This window comes from Arachis hypogaea, chromosome 19 (assembly GCF_003086295.3).
Source record: "Arachis hypogaea cultivar Tifrunner chromosome 19, arahy.Tifrunner.gnm2.J5K5, whole genome shotgun sequence".
In the NCBI taxonomy this organism is placed as follows: domain Eukaryota; kingdom Viridiplantae; phylum Streptophyta; class Magnoliopsida; order Fabales; family Fabaceae; genus Arachis; species Arachis hypogaea.
In genome coordinates this window covers 14,044,419-14,060,585 of record NC_092054.1, presented here as the reverse complement: position 1 = coordinate 14,060,585, position 16,167 = coordinate 14,044,419, and positions in this window count along the sequence as shown.

Here is a 16,167-nt window from a genome sequence, read left to right as displayed (position 1 = left end):
AACTTCGACAGCACCTCCTCTAAAACTCGGACTTCTGCCACTCTTCAAGGGTCCCAACCACCAAACCAAACACCTCTCCATTACTCAAAACATTTTCAGTATCAAATTATTTCAAAATCACACTAATTTTCAATATTAAATCTTTTTCCAAAACCAAACTAACAACTCCTAACAAACCGTTCACAAAATCGAATCACTCATCATAAATCATTTACACAATCCATCAATAATTCATTTAGTTCATTCTTATCTTAAGGTCTTCTAGCCTAAGTTTTTACGTGACATTAAACATTAACTATGAGAAACCAAAACCATACCTTTGCCGATTTCTCCCTAAACTCAAAACACCTCAAAAACATATCCTTTCACAAGCTCCAAGTCTCCAAACGTCAATTCCTCAAACCTAATTACTTGGATTTCGTTCCAAACTGCCCCAATTGAACTCCAAATCAACTAGAACAATCTATTTCACACAATATCACTATAATCATCATAGAATTCACTAATTCAATGATTCACAAGGGTTTAACAGTTTCTTATCTTATCCATGGATCAATTGGACAAAACTCAATGATTATCCACTGCTAGAGTTCACCTAAACCATTAAAATCATTTAATTCCTCAATACCCAAACCCTAAAATTTCGAAATTGAGGAGGAGATCTGGGGGAAAAATGATAATTTCTTAATACTTTTTTCAGATAAAATTCAAGAGAATTCCGAGACGAACACGTGGCCGTTGACGACTCGTCAATCAGAGCTCCAAATCGAAAATTACGTGAAATTAAAATTAAAACGAGGGTTTTGGTGTTTTTGTCAAAGCTCTTCTCTCATTCAACGCATCTCTTCGGTGAAAAATGAAAGAGAAGGCTTCATATGGTATTTTATGGGTTGGACTTTGGGTCGGTTTAAATCCGGTCTAATCAATTCGGTTCGTTAGTCTGATTTTGGGTCAAAATCTTTAAAATTAATATCAAAATTTATATTTTAATTATTTTTACTTCATTAAACTATAAAATTTAATTTTTTAATTTTATTTATTAATAATTAATTTATTAGTTAACTATTTACTATTTACTAATTACCTGAGATTTACAGAAAAAAATACACAAACTAATCATAACAGTAGATAACACATAACCTTCATTTATTTCTAAAATAACTTTAAATATAAAGTCAGTCTTCTTTTAATATTGATTATATTGATACTTTTTTTTTTATCAATACTAGTAATTTTATTGTAATAATATTACGAAATTATAAATTTTTTAAAATAAATTACATTTTAATATTTAATTTTTATTATCAAATAAATCTAACGTTCTTATAATAAATATTAAAAATTTTATCAAATGAACAAAAATTAGGTGTCACCGTAACAAAATAGTAACACATAAATAAATAATTTGAAAAGAGTAGTTTTTTGGTAATACATTTTTAAATGATGATATATATAGATTAAAAAGTCAAGAGAAATAGAATGAGTTAAAAAATAAAAAAAAATTTAATTACAATAATATAGAATGAAATATGATATATTTTAATTGTCAAATTAATAATATATAATTAATTTTAATTTGAATATGAAAAAATATTATATGACGTGCTTTGATTGTTAAATTAGTTAGTAGTTAGTAATAATATATTATATTGAGTAATAAGTAGAGGAGGAAGAGATAAAACAGAGTACGAAAAAAAGACCTTGATTTTAAAAGGAAAGATTTTAATTCAATTATATTATGATAAAGTGTCATTTGAACGTAAGATTAGTGATAATATAATGGATAATAAATAAAACATAAAAAAACTAATTAAAATACAAAATTGAAATATAAAGAAAAAATTGAACGGTTCAAATCCCTTCGTTTTTTTAATGGTCAGCGAAATTTCATTAAGTATAAATTAGAAATCCAGCCTTATACACATATAGGTTTATCATTCTAAAGAAATATTCTAATTGAGTAATATCATTTTGGCTAAGTTTTCCAAAATAGTGAAACTTTTGACAAAATGATTTTAAAAGACGTTACCTCTATATTTTCATATTTTGAATTGAAATTTGATTATTAATAAATAATAAATACAATTTAAAATTTTATTAATTTATTTTTATTGATTTGTTCAATTTTTGAAGTATTAGAGAATATTTCTTTAAGAAATTTATTGCAAATTTAAAATATATAAGAATTTAGAAGGATATAAAAAATATAAAGATATTCTAGAACAAGATTCTAAGTTGTTTATTCACCTTAAAAGATACGAAATGAAAATTTATTTTTACATCCTAAAAATAAAATATACGTCACTCAAAGATCTCAGAAAAGTATTTAAACTTATAGATATATTTTAGTTTCAAAATATGAGTGTTAACAAATTAGAGCTTTTGTAAAAAACTCATCTCATTTTACTATTAGATGCACACAATAGTTTAATATATCTCTGAAAAATAGTAGGCAAAACGAATTTGTAGTTCAATTCCTGCACACATTTCAAATGCCACTTTATCAATCTCACACTATAGATATAAGTCAAAGAATCCTAAGAAGAACTAAAAAGTTTGAATTGAAATGAATTTTGCTCATTTGCTTTAAAGTGATCATCTCAAGTTCTTTGTTTTTCTTTCGTTTCGATATACTCTTCATATACCTTATATGAGATAATATAAATTAATTATTTGTAACAACAAAAAATATATTATTTGTATAAAAAAAAATTTGTGACAAAAAATTTTGTAACAAAAAAGAATCCATTACAGGAAGAAGTTATCTTTTGAAAAAAAATATCTAGTAATAAACATTTATCCAAATAGCAGAATTCTCAACTTAGTTGAGGATTAGACGTATGCATTGATAGCCAAATCAGTATACACCCTTATGATTATTTTCTAAACTTTATCCATTTTGATTATTTATTTATTTATTTATTTATTTATTTATTGAGTAGGTCGTGCATACATCAGAAACTGCTTTTGAACCATTTTGAGTATTCTACATGCCTTAAAAAATCTTTTACCTGTTTTATTTAGAATCTTAAAAGTTAGCTAACATCTGCTGCTTAATGCAAGTCTAAAGATTTGGTGTACATCTCTTTTTAACTCTGACTCTCTTTGTTTATGTTTTGGGTATTAGCTTAATAGGAGATTAAATGAGGGCCGAACCTGCAATGAACACACATTGATTTGGCGCTAGCTTTCTTGATCGGAACGGGGTGATACCTGCACCGTTTTGTACGAGTGTTTTAACTTTTAACTAACTTATGGTATTAAGACATGCGATAAGCAACTTTAACAAATAGCAAGTGCAAGGAAATTCGGTCATTAACTATTTTTATTTGAAAGAATTTATTTTTTTGTTAAAGATAAAAGATCAACAATCATACGTGTTTTAAATGTTCGTGATATGAAGAGTTCAAGTGTTATTTAGAAGATATTAGTTTATATTTTTAAAATATTTTAATTTAATTTGATATATTTTGATTATGTTTATTTAATTACTAGATTGAGTCTTATGTTTATGAGCTTTAGGATTTTCTTTGTTTTAACTTAATAAGAGGTTATAAATACCTCCTTAGCTATTGTAGTCGTTGTATAGAATGATTTAGAGGTTTGAAAACCCTTTTTTTGGTTTCGTGATGAAACTATGGTGTGGATAATTGAAGTTGAGGAGTCCCTCTCTTGTTGCATCAAGAAATTGAGTAGAAGGTTGAGGAGTCCCTTTGATTCAATTCTCAAACTATGACGTTGACAAGTTAGGTTGAGGAGTCCCTTTCTTGTTGCGTCAAAAAATTGGATAGAAAGTAGAGTGATTCTCTTTGTACTCAATTTCAATCTATCATTTTTGTTTCTATTTCAATTACAATTTATCTTTTTTATTCAATTTCAATTCTTGTCTTGTTTATTCTTTTATTTCTTTATCATTTGGTATCTGAACTCAGGTATTATATTAATTCTTATTAATCTATATTTATTCTTCTTTTATCATTAAAAAAAGAGTTCAGTATTTGTCGTGTCTTTTTTTATGTTCTTGTGTTCTTGTTTTGTGTTTCATTATTGTTGATTTTATTGTTTAAAAAAAACAAAAAAAAAAAAAGAAAAAAATATACAAGAAAGAAAAGAAAAAAAAAAGACATTATCTTCTATGAAATTATTGTCCTTTCCATATACTATTATTTTACCTACAAGATTTGAGGCGAATCTTTTTTGAAGAGGAGGAGAATGATACGTGCTTCAAATGTTTGTGATATGAAGAGTTCAAGTGTTATTTAAAAGATATTAGTTTATATTTTTAGAATGTTTTAATTTAATTTGATATATTTTAATTTTGTTTATTTAATAACTAGATTGGGCCTTATGTTTATGGGTTTTAGGGTTTTCTTTGTTTTAACCTAATAAGAGGTTATAAATACCTCATTAGCTATTGTAATCATAATATAGAATGATTCAGAGATTTGAAAACCTTTTTTGGTTTCGTGATGAAACCATAGTGCAGACGATTGAGGTTGAGGAGTCCCTCTCTTATTGCATCAGAGAATTGGGTAAGAGGTTGAGAAGTCTTTTCGATTCAATTCTCAAACTATGGCGTTGACAAGTTAGGTTGAGGAGTCCCTTTCTTGTTACGTCAAGAAATTGGGTAAAAAATAGAGTGATTCTCTTTGTATTCAATTTCAACCTATCCTTTTTATTTTTATTTCAATTACAATTTATCTTTTCTATTCAATTTCAATTTTTGTCTTGTTTCTCCTTTTATTTCTTTATCAAACAAAATTTACTAAAATTATTTTATTGATCTCATCAAGCTCTTCTTGCCATTATCAGCGGCAGTTTGGCTAATGTTGCAAAATGTTGTGTATGTATGTCCAACATTTTTTTGAGTCCCGAATATGTATCTAAGAAACATTCTTGGTGAAAAAATAAATCCTAATTTAACTGGTTGCTAAATCAATCTACTACAAGAAAATTACAATTTTGTTACGCTTTTAAATCATAGTGAAAAGTTAAAAAAAACGTAGTAATAATTTTTCGCCATGTTTTTTGAGTTATCGACATGCTTTTAAAAGGGCCACATCTACAAGTATATCGGTAGTTTTATTGCTACGCTTTTGTCGATTTATCGCTACGTTTTTATTGATTGTCACACTTAAATAGATTTGATTTACTTTAGTTATTTCCAATAGTAAATCGAATCAATTTGTATTGTTTTACATAACAAACTCTCATCCTTATAAATTGACTCTATTAATTTCGATTTATTGATAGTCTTAGTAAATTGAATTTATATCATTCTATTTATTTGCTTTTGTACTAAATCGAGCTTATTAGCTTTAATTTACATAAAAATGTTTTGAGGACGAGACATGTATATAACATTTTGGGTTTTAAGACTTTCGTCTAATATTAAGTGGTATTTATATTATTTATGTGATTTATCCTAAAAATTAAGATAATTGTTTGCATTAAATTGATCACTATTTAAATGACGTACATGCGAGAATCAAAAGTTTTCAACTATTAATTTACCTATAGTTTGCCGTTGATAAATTGTGAACATTATAATATTTAAAGTTTGGTTTAAATAAATAATTAATCCCGTTCACCAACGGCTAAATTATTGGTAATTAATAACGTTTAAAAGATATTATACAACTGACAAGTCGCAAAATAGTTGTAAATTATATTCGAAAAATAAGCATTGTATCTTAATTTTTTTAATCATTTTTGAAGGAGTCAAATCATGACCTATTATTTTTTTTAGCTTAATTCTTGATCTCTATCTTGCTTAGCAGATTTGGTTAGAGTACACAAAACAACTCGAGTATTGACGGAATGTATGATTCAGTAGTGTATAATTTAATGGCTGAAGTTATGTGTATTTTTTGCTATTTACCTGAAAATATTTTTACATGTGGATTGTCTGTATAACAAGAAATGGAGAGCTTGATAAATTTTAATACTTTTAAGATTTCAGTTTTCTATATCATTTTAACAAAGTTTGTATTTATTTTGTAATAGTTTTATTTGAATTTTTTTTAACATTAAATTCATTAAGCTAGGATATTTGCTTTTCAATACTAAGTATTTATTAATTTTATATTTTTATACTATGGAGATTAATTTTTTAATATTATATAATGTAATTTTATTTTAAAGAGAATTTTATTATGATATTTTTTTAATTTAACTTTTATCGTTAAAAAAAGTGTGGCAAAAAAGCTCGCTCTGGTCAATTTTGTCAGGGTAAAGTGTGGCATGCATCTTTTATTTTGCTACAGAAAAGAGTGTGTCTAAACGTGTTAAAGTTGTGGTTAACAAAATATTTCTACGAGTGTTAAAACCGTGACTATTGGAGTAAAAAGCGTGATTAATTAAAAACGCGTCGCCTTCTTTAACCACGGATGTTCATTTGTTGCGAAAGCATAATTGGCACAATTTTTTTGAGTTTAGCCACGAATTTTTCTATGGCTAAATCTCTTATTTTTGATAATGTAAATTACCGGCGACTAGACCGTTGGTAATTAATCATTAAATTAATTTTTTTTAAAAAATAATTCATTAAAATTACTAATGATTTGGTCTTCCGTAAATTTATTTCGAAAATTTTAATATTAATTATTTATTGATGGTCTTACCTGGATTTTCTATCGGTCCAGTCCGATATTTAGACCGTATAAGATTGAAAATCGGTACAAATAAATTGGGGTTCGAACCCCTCACCTCTTGGAAACGTAGCCTCATTCACAGCCACTAGGCTGTGTTGATATTTGTTAATACTTATGCATATTTTAATATATATACATATTTTCTATCAAATAATTTTCTCCTCTCTAATCTATTTTAAATTTAGTTGTAAATTCACTTATTCTTAAATTAATTATATTTTTATTTAACAATAATTATAAATTTATTTATTTTTTTCATAATTATATAATATCTATTAGTATTATTTTTTTAATAAATACTAGTAGTATATAATAATATAATACATATAAACTAATTAATAAATTATTAAAATTTAAAAATAATAATTATTTTAATATAAAAATAAAATAAAATTATTTATTATAGAATAAAAATAACAAAATATTTATTATTTCTGGTCCATATTATTTTAGAATAGCTTGATATTCTTAAAATATTAGTAAAAATATGTATTTTAAATTATAATTTTAAATTTTTGACTATTTTTATTTTTTATTTGTATAGTATCGAATTAACCGATTTAATCAGTGACCTACCGGTTGAACCAGTAACCCAATAATTCAATAATTTGACCGGTTCGATCACCGATTCGGTTCTGACAACTATGGGTCTTACACGTCGGTATTATTTCTACACATCCAATGCCACCAAAATTTATCAATGGTTACCGAAGGCTCGACCGTGGATAAACCTAATCCTCAAAAAAAAAAAAGAAAAAATATAGATAAATAATAAAAATATTAAATAATATGAACAATAAATATATTGAATGTTTATTTCACTAGGTACACAAATAATTATTTTAATATTAAGATTTAGTTAAATAATTTAAAGGTATAATATATTTTTATTTGATTAATAATTATTTATATTATTAAAAAAAATCATTAATTACCTAGTTTAATCCTAAAACAAATAATAAAATGCTCTGCATTTTGTCGATGCTGTTGTGGTTCGCCGTCAGTGTATCTGTTGATAAATACTATCGCTTTTACTTTTCAATAAAGCTAGGAGGACAAATCTTTTATGTTTTTCCTGTTAATTATGTTTTTACAGTCTCGTTATGTTATTAATAATATATTTGTTAACTTCTGCCAACTCTTATTTATGATTATGTTTAATAGAAGTATATTTGTAAATGTGTTTAACAAAAATATTTTTTTTATAATTGTATCTAATAAAAGTGTCTTTATATATTTTTTCTGGATATGTCTTTTTATTTATGTGTTTAAAATATAATAATTAATTATTATTGACAATAAATTAACAAATAATATATTAACACCCTGTACTTTTTCATATTTTTAATTCACTCCATGCATTTTAAAATACTATCGCTTTTACTTTTCAATAAAGCTAAGAGGACAAATCTTTTTTTAGCCAAATACAACTAAGTTTCACTTACTGTACGGACACTTTGTCATCGTCATTCTTGTATATGTTTAGTAAAATTATTATGTAAGAAATTTTGATGTACATCATCACATAAATTTTAGTATATAACATAAAAATTTTGATACATAATACAAAAAATTTTTAAAAATATGTCTAAAATAGTGATACTTAACTAATAAAATATATACAGTATATATATTTTGACGCACATCACACAAATAAGGAAAGACTTGGTATTTAAGTGTGTCCATTGTGACCCACCTCTCATTCCTGGGGACCCTTCCTAGTGCACGGTTGAGTTATACTATTCCAATATACGGTTGCAACAATGTCAGGATATTCAAGTGCTGTGAAGCTTGAAATAGAGAAATTTGATGGAAAAATCAATTTTGACTTCTGGCAAATACAAGTCAAGGATATGTTGATACAATCAGGTTTACACAAGGCGTTGAAGGAGAAGATCTCTGGTTGCTCTCTCTATGAGAGAAGATGATGTTCTCTAGAAGACAAGAAGTATCCTCATGGTATTACCGCACTGCCATAGATAAGGATAAGTTGTGGCAATCGGGTCCACAATTGCACACGGGTATTGGTTGGCGTTGAGATGCAAGGTGTGTGGCGGAGTTAGGTCGATGGCTGAAGAACTTCCAAGAAAAGCCAATTTGGAAGTTGCACCATGAATTTTCAGCAAGGTTTCGATCTGTACCAAGGCGAAATGCTTGGAGTGGTCTAATTCCAAGTGAGTATACTTTCATGGTGGAGTATGATAGTTCTCTGAACTATGATTGTCGGTATAGACAATGGCAGCAAAGAATTGTCGGTGTTGACAATGGAAGCTGAAGATGTGTGACTATTTCAATCAAGGTGGAGATTGTTAGGATTTGGTTGAATTAGTCCCACATTGCTCAGGATAGCAAATGGAGTGGGTGGCCTAGGCTATAAATATGAGGCTAAGTTCTCCATTTGTTTTTGCACCAGTCAGAAACACTTTAAGCTTGTATCTGATTTTTCTTTTCCTCTGTACTCTTTATTAGAGAGTGTTGTGAGGTGTAGTTAGATATTTGCTTTGAGAGAGTGTGGGTGTACTGGGGTGCCGGTGAGAGAAAGAAGTCTATGTGTTGTAACAATTTTCACATAGTGATATTCTCTGGTTGTCATTCGACAACGGCCGTGATTTTTTCTCCGGTAATTGGAGTTTCCACGTTAAATTCTTGTGTTGTGATTGTGTCTATTTTATTTCTCTGTCAAAAGTATTTTCTCAAGGGAGAATGGTGTCTTATTCCCAACAAGTGGTATCAGAGCCATCTATAATTTAATCATCGAAAATATTCGATTTTATTTTATTAGATCAATATATATATATGCGTTGTTTACGTTGCATCCGAAATTGTTCCCCTTATGTATGTGCTCAATATACGTATAAATATTTATAAAGGGGCAACGCAAACGGCACTGTATACATATATAACCTTTCGTATAGGATATATAATCACTTTAAAGGTTAACATTTTTTTATGCTAATGTTGTGATTGTAATTTTCTATATATGTACGTGTATTATCATTATGAATATTTATATATATTATTCGGATAATACATTAAGGTATATATATATATATATATATATATATATATATATATATATAGATCGATTTGGCATTTAATTACGTAATAAACAAATGTTTTATTTTAAAAAAATATATAGAACATTATTAAATTATAATTATCTCATATTTAATTGGGTGTACTATTAATTTGGTATAAAGTTAATTGATTATCCTTTTAGGATATAAGGATTAATATGTATATGTCACTTATGCGAATATTAATCCATCTAAAAAGAGATTTATATTTGGCCAAGTTATGTATACATATTAATAATATTTGAATAATAGAAAATATTATTTAATTGTTACATAAAGAAACTAGTAATAATTTGGATTAGTATACCCATTCATTTTATAAAGATTTGGTTTTAAAATAAATTGATTGAACATTATGCTGCCAAAGTAGCCTCTTTTGTGAAAATTGATTTATTTAAAACATTAGGAATATGGTGTTATGTAATTCATGCGAATATTGGTCGGCCCAAAGGAAGGTCTATATTTGGCCGAATTACATACACATATTGAAAATAAATACATGTTTGGGTAACAAATTAAAAATAAAGTAATGCTTATTATTTATGCGAACAATAATCGGCCCAAAGGAAGTTTATTGTTTGGCCAAATAATAAGCATTGCACACTTTTGTTTATTTTCTATTAATTATGTGGTCAATAATCGGCCCAAAGGAAGGTTATTGTTTGGCCAATTAATAGAAAATATATGCGGTAATAAATAGGTTGCGAAGTTTAAGTTTCCATGTGCGCATTAAGTCGGTCCAAAGAAAGGCTTAATGTGTGACAGGAATTTTGACAATATTTGATTACTGCAATGAGAGTATCACTTACAGTTAATTTTTCTATCCAAAGATTGAAAATTAATGTTGTGCTGGATATCTCAATATGGATTTTTTACCCATTGATTAACTAATATTTACTGCATGTTCTTTTGTTCTAATCCAGAAACTATGACTTTAACTACCAATATTTCTGCGCAAATTAGCAGTATTCCTATGCTGAATGGTTCAAACTTTAAAGTTTGGAAAGATACTGTGGAGATTGTCCTCGGTTGTATGGATCTAGATATAGCTCTTCGAGAGGAGAAACCCACTTCCACTCCGGAAAACCTCAATAAGGTTAAAATGGAGAAGTGGGAGAGATCCAATCGAATTAGCATTATGATCATGAAACGCTCAATTCCTGAGGCGTTTCGGGGTTCAATTACTGAGGATAAAGATGCCAAACAATTCCTAAAGGATGTTGAGAAATTCTTTACTAAGAAATTCAGTGCTCACATGGCTTTATCTTCTCAGTATAAAAGAAAGTGTGATACTACTGCGGATGCGCCTTCTCAGCAGAAAAAGGCTAAGAAACAGGATCAAGTTTCAACCTGTTTCTTCTGTAAGAAGGTGGGACACATGAAGAAGGATTGTACCAAATATGCCACTTGGCGTGTAAAGAAGGGTATAATTCTTACTTTCGTTTGTTCTGAGGCTAGTTTAAGTTATGCACCTATTGATACTTGGTGGGTAGATTCTGCTGCTACTACTCATGTAAGTGTCACTATGCAGGGTTGCCTGTGGAGCCGACCGCCAAGTGATGCTGAAAGATACATCTACGTGGCAAACGGAAATATAGTTGCAGTCGAAGCTATAGGAACCTTTAGATTATATTCCACGAGTGGATTTTACTTGGATTTATTAGAGACATTTTATGTACCGTCATTTAGACGAAATTTGGTTTCTGTTTCTCGTTTGGACAAATCAGGTTATTTTTGTTCATTCGTAGACGATAAAGTTAGTCTCTTTTACAATTCGAATAATATTTGCTCTGGTCATTTGGTGGATAATCTATATAGGCTTAACTTAAATTCCTATAATAATGAAATACTGCAAACAGGTACAAAACAAAAAACTGAATGAGAATTCGGCATCATTATGGCACAAATGCCTAGGCCACATCTCTAAACAGAGAATTCAGAGGCTCGTGTCGGATGGAATTCTCGGACCCCTAAATTTGGCGGACTTTGAAGTCTGCATTGAGTGCATAAAGGGAAAAAGGACAAATGAAAGGAAATTAGGTGCCGAGAGAGCTAAAGATGTCTTAGAACTGATACATATCGATATATGTGGCCCATTCCCTACTGTCTCTTGGAATGGACAACGGTACTTTATTACGTTCATAGATGATTACTCTCGTTACGGGTATCTATATTTAATTCATGAAAAGTCCCAAGCCTTGGATGTTTTCAAGTCTTTCAAAGCTGAAGTTGAACTTCAACTTGGAAAGAAAATTAAAGCCGTTAAATCTGATCGTGGTGGTGAATACTACAGAAGATATGATGGTACAGGTGAGCAACGTCCCGGGCCTTTTGCTCTTTTCCTAGAGGAGTGTGGTATTATTCCGCAATACACCATGCTAGGCAAACCTAGCATGAATGGTGTTGCAGAGCGAAGGAACCGAACTCTTAAAGACATGGTGAGAAGTATGATTAGTCATTCTTCCTTGCCTGAATCACTCTGGGAAGAAGCCTTAAAGACCGTAGTGTACATCCTTAATAAGGTGCCAAGCAAAGCAGTTAACAAAACCCCATATGAAATTTGGACTGAAAAAAAGGCCCAGTATAAAGCATCTGCATATTTGGGGATGTCCAGTTGAGGCGCGACCTTATAGGCCGCATGAAAGAAAATTGGACTCAAGGACAATTAGTTGCTACTTTGTTGGTTACGATGAGCGCTCACGGGGGTACAAGTTTTACAATCCTGCATCAAGGTCTATTTTGAAACGGGAAATGCGAGATTTCTTGAGGATGTTGAGTTTGGGGGAAGGAAATATTAGGAATGTTGCTTTTGATGAGGATTCTGTAACTGAAAATGATCAGGTCCTTGTGCCTATTATTGTTCAAGATACAGTTATAGTACAAAAGCACAATGAGAATCCTACTATAGATCCAGTTACAGTACAAGAGAACAATGAGAATATTGTTGTTGCTCGAGATACTGCTATAGTACAAGAAAATTATGAGAATCCTCCTCAACCCCAACCCATACAGCAAGCTCAACAACCTCAAGAAGTGTCATTAAGGAGATTCAATAGAGAAAGGAGAAAATCCATCTATGGTCTCAAACAAGCTTCCCGTCAATGGTATCACAAGTTTCATAAAGTCATTATCTCATATAGTTTTGAGGTAAATATTATAGATGAGTGTGTATACCGCAAGTTCAGTGGGAGTAAATACATTCTTTTGGTCTTACATGTTGATGACATTCTACTTGCCAGTAGCGATATAGGCTTGTTGCATGAAACTAAGAAATTTCTATCGAACAAATTCGAAATGAAATATCTTGGTGATGCCTCTTTTGTATTAGGAATCGAGATACTAAGAGATTACTCTCAAGGTATTCTTGGATTGTCACAAAAGAACTATATCGAAAAGATTTTAAGTAGATATGTCATAGAAAGTTATAGACCAATGGACACATCCGTAGTTAAAAGAGACAAGTTTAGTCTCAAGCAATGCCCCAAAAATGATCTTGAGAGGACAACAATAATGCATGATAAACCTTATGCATCAGCACTAGGGAATTTAATGTATGCTCAAGTCTGCACACATCCCGATATATCATTTATAGTGGGAGTGTTGGGTAAATACTTGAGCAATCCGGGCATGAATCATTGGATAGCTGTTAAACACGTAATGCGTTATTTAAAGCGAACAAAGGATTACATGCTTATTTATCGGAGATCAGAAAATTTGGAGATCATTAGGAACTCTGATTCCGATTTCGATTTCATGGCATATGGTTGCGAAACTTTGTCACTAAACTTCATATAGTAGATGACATTGAAAGGCCATTAAGGATATTTTGTGACAATAAGTCAGCATTACTATACTCCAATAATAGTAAGAGCTTGACAAAATCGAAGCATACAGATATCAAGTTCTTAGTTGTTAAGGAGAAAGTTTAAGAAAAAAATAGATTTCCATAGGACATATAGAAACAGAGTATATGCTAGCAGACTCATTAACCAAGGAATTGATCCCTAAAGTCTTTCAAGAGCACACTGCTCGGATGGGTGTCAATATTTGTGATGCTTTGGTTTAGTGGGAGTTTATTTTATACTATATGTCCTATGACAGATATTGAGTTATTTTTCTGCAGAATTAAGTTGATGGTTTATTTCATGTTATGTGAAATGTTCATTTTGCAATATTTGTATTGTGTTTGATCTCAATAAAGTTGGACCAGCTGGAAATAGACATGCATGAGATCACTTGGCATGTAATTTCCATATTACTCATCCAAATTTGATCTATGTCGTTAAATATATTAGGATGGTGATTGGCGTGGTTTAGTCACGGCATTTAATGTGATAAAAGGTGCGGTAGTTCCATATTTAATGTATGAGACGGACTAGATTGTTAAAGTAATGAGAGAAATAGCATTCAGATGCGCGCATAAAGTTTATAAAGATGTGATTATGTCAAGAAATAATATATGTATAGGCCAAGTGGGAGATTGTTAGGAAATTATTTGATTTCCTAATTTATTTGTGGGCAATACATATATTAATTATAATCACAAATTATGCTATTTCAAATTAAATGACTTATATAATGGTGATCTCATTTATTGTTATAAATGCTAAATTGAATAAGTCATTATTACTTTTGATTTGGAATTAAATGAGAATAAAACCGGATATTATCTTTTGTTCCTTAGATAATTATCTTTTGGATTTTAGATATATTATCTTTTGGGCTTTAGATACTATTTTATTTGGGCTTAAAGATTTAATGGGTGCCATGCTCAAATATAAATAGACCTTCAGGGTTTCGGTCCCCAATATACCAAAGCCGCCTTTGTTGCTCTTTCCCCATCAAAAAAGTTGCAGTTCAGCCTCCTAGGAATACAGAAGGCTTTGGTTGAGGAAGATCGAAAGAACCACAAGATCCAAACTCTTCCGATCGTATGATTCATGTTCATGAATCCAGGTACGCTTCCGCATTATGTTATATTATATTTTTGATGATTCGATATGGATGATCTGGGTCATTAAAATTAATTTATTCTAACAAATAGTATCAGAGTCATCCATAATTCAATCATTGAAAATATTCAATTTTTTATATTATTGAATCAAAATATATATATATATATATATATATATATATATATATATATATATATATATATATATATTGCGTGTTTATATTGTGTATTAAATTATTGCGCGCTTGATAAAATTGTTCCCATTATGTGTCTGCATCAATACGTATATATACGCATTATATATATATAAAACGTATTATTAGTATACTGTTTTGGTTCGCTATATATATATATGTTACGCATATGTATATTATTGGATGATATATACAACTTTCACGGTATATAACATGTAATTATTATTATTATTATTATTATTATTATTATTATTATTATTATTTTTATTTATTTATTTTTTTTTACGTTAATGTTGTCTCGGTTACATATATATACGGTCAAATAGATATTTTTTTATCATGTGTTTTTCATATATTTTTGTAACGGTATATAATTGGCATTTAGTTGTGTGCCATTAATTTGGTACAAATTAATTGATTATCTTTTTAGGATATAAGGATTGATATGTATATGTTATTTATGCGAATATTAATCGATCTAAAAGGAGATTTATATTTGGCCAAGTTATGTATATATATTAATAATATTTGAATAATAAAAAATATTATTTTGTTATTACATAAGAAAATTGGTAACAATTTGGATTAGTATACCCATCTATTTTATAAAGATTTGGTTTTGGAATAAATTGATTGAACATTATGCTGCCAAAGTAGCCTCTTTTGTGAAAATTGATTTATTCAAAACATAAGGAATATGGTGTTATGTAATTCATGCGAATATTGATCGGCCCAAAGGAAGGTCTATATTTGGCCGAATTACATACACATATTGATGGTAAATACATATTTGGGTAACTAATTAAGAATAAAGTAATATTTATTATTTATGCAAACAATAATCGGTCCAAAGGAAGTTTATTGTTTGGCCAAATAATAAGCATTGTACACTTTTGTTTATTTTCTATTAATTATGCGGTCAATAATCGGCCCAAAGGAAGGTTATTGTTTGGCCAATTAATAGAAAATATATGCGGTAATAAATAGGTTGCGAAGTTTAAGTTTCCATGTGCGCATTAAGTCGGTCCAAAGAAAGGCTTAATGTGTGCTAGAAATTTTGACAATATTTGATTACTGCAATTAGAGTATCACTTACAATTAATTTTTCTATCCAAAGATTGAAAATTGATGTTGTGCTGGATATCTCAATATGGATTTTTTTTACCCATTAATTAACTAATATTTACTGCATGTTCTTTTTGTTCTAATCCAGAAACTATGGCTTTAGCTACCAATGTTTTTGCGTAAATTAGCAGTATTCCTATGCTGAATGGTTCAAACTTTAAAGT